Genomic DNA, 2661 nt, shown 5'->3' on the forward strand with positions numbered 1-2661 from the left:
AAGAAATGCATGAACATATGAGATGAAATGATGAGAAATTAAACATGTAATGCCTCTCAATCCTAAAGCATAGAATTCTCTCTTCTCTAATCTCACAAATGCAATTTCATGTAGATGCAGCAATTAACACGAAAATATGCTCTAACTCTCTTAAAATCTAACATGCAAGTTATTGCTTGAGTTCTGAAAACACGACTTATAAAGAAACCATTCTGCAGCCTAGTTAATCAATTAAATCCTTGGTTAATCGATTAACGAGATACAAAATTGTAACTGATTCGGTTTTCCAAGTTTTCTGTTCCAACTGCTTTTCAAAAACTTATGTTAATCGATTAAAATTTACCATAATCGATTAACTGCATATTTTTATTTTTAAATTGCAATACTGAAATACGTTATGCACTTAACTTATACATGTTCAACACTAAGTTTATGCCTATGATGCACAGAAACATGTATATATATGATGCATGAACATATTATGAATGTCATATCTCAAAATAAAATGATTTAACGAATTATGTATATGAGACATGTATTGAGTTTACCTAAGCCCTAGACTCAACCTAAGCTAATTACTAGTCTAAGTCTAATACCAATCTTCAGGCTTAAGCACGTTGATTTGTTGATGATCTTCAAGCTCTTATGAAACACAAGTTGTCCTCATCAAAACACATAGTGGGCAAGCTTTCCAAAGTGCTCCTCTTGACATGCGCACTTTCAAATGCTAAAGGGGTCCATGTGGACCAAGAGAAAATCTAGGCCATCAAGGACTGGCCTAGACCTAAAATAGTAACTGAAATAAGAAGTTTTCACAGAAGTTTTCATGGATTGGCAAGCTTTTATAGGAGGTTTGTCAAAGATTTTAGTACAATAGCCGCCCCCTTAAATGAACTTGTAAAGAAAAATGTTGTATTTCAATGGGGAGACAAGCAAGAAGAAGCTTTTAATAAGCTTAAACAAAGGGTAACTAGTGCACCCGTACTAGTACTACCAAATTTTAGTAAGTCATTTGAGATTGAATGTGATGCATCTAACATTGGAATTGGAGCTGTTTTGATGCAGGATGGACACCCCATTTCTTATTTTAGCGAGAAGTTGAGTGGACAGACACTTAGACACTTAACTATTCTACCTATGACAAAGAGCTCTATGCCTTGGTAAGAGCACTCCAAACTTGGCAACACTATCTACTTCCAAAGGAGTTTGTGATCCATAGTGATCATGAGTCCCTTAAGTACCTCAAGGGCCAAGGTAAGCTAAATAAACGTCATGCAAAATGGGTAGAATTCTTGGAGCAATTCCCTTATGTTGTCAAGCATAAGAAAGGCAAGGCCAACATAGTAGCAGATTCCCTCTCAAGAAAGCATACGTTACTATCCACTCTTGAAACAAAACTTTTTGGCCTAGAATGCATCAAGGAGCTATATGAACAAGACAATGATTTTTCGAAAATCTATGTTGCTTGTGTGCATTCAGCCTAAAATGGATATTTTCGGCATAAAAGGTTTCTATTTAAAGAGAAACAATTATGTGTGCCAAAAAGTTCCATTAGGGACATGCTCTTAAAAGAAACGCATGAGGGAGGCCTCATGGGACATTTTGGAGTCCAAAAGACTCTAGACATGCTAAAAGAACATTTCCTTTGGCCGAAGATGAAACAAGATGTACAAAACCATTGTGAAAAGTGTGTGACATGCAAGAAATCCAAATCAAAGGTAATGCCTTATGGTCTTTATTCTCCTTTGAATGTTCCCGAATCACCATGGATAGATATATCTATGGATTTTCTCTAAGGACTACCTAGGACCAAAACGGGTAAGGATTCTATCTTTGTAGTTGTAGATAGATTTTCTAAGATGGCACACTTTATTCCTTGCAAAAAGGCAGATGATGCTAATCACATAGTTGATTTAGTTTTCAGGGAAATTGTGAGACTTCATGGCCTACCCAGGACTATAGTAAGTGATAGGGATACGAAATTACTTAGTCACTTTTGGAGGACATTATGGGGAAAGCTATGGACAAAGCTTCTATTCTCAACAACTTGCCACCCCCAAACCGATCGACAAACCGAGGTGGTAAATAGAACCTTAGCAACCCTCCTAAGGGCAGTCATCACTAAAAACATTAATTCATGGGAAGAATGCCTACCACATGTAGAATTTGCTTATAATAGGGCTACCCATAGTAGTACCCAAACATCCCCTTTGAGATAGTGTATGGATTCAATCCACTAACCCCGCTTGATTTGTTACCCTTGCCTAATCATTCTATTTTGAAGCACAAGGACGGAAAGGCTAAAGCTGAGTATGTGAAGAAATTGCATGAGCAAGTGAAGGCAAGAATTGAGAAAAAGAATGCAAGTGTGGCTAGACAAGTCAACAAAGGAAGGAAAACTGTGGTGTTTGAACCTAGAGATTGGGTCTGGGTTCACATGAGGAAGGAGAGGTTTCCTGAACAAAGGAAATCCAACCTACTCCCAAAGGGAGATGGACCATTCCGGGTGGTAGCCAAAATACATGATAATGCTTATAAGCTAGAACTTCGTAGTGAATATGGTAGCATAAGTGCCACTTTTAATGTTGCTGACTTATCTCCATTTGATGTAGGTGAAGAAGATACAATTTCGAGGTCGAAATCTCTTCAAGAAGGGGGGGG

This window comes from Lupinus angustifolius, chromosome LG08 (assembly GCF_001865875.1).
Source record: "Lupinus angustifolius cultivar Tanjil chromosome LG08, LupAngTanjil_v1.0, whole genome shotgun sequence".
Lineage (NCBI taxonomy): Eukaryota > Viridiplantae > Streptophyta > Magnoliopsida > Fabales > Fabaceae > Lupinus > Lupinus angustifolius.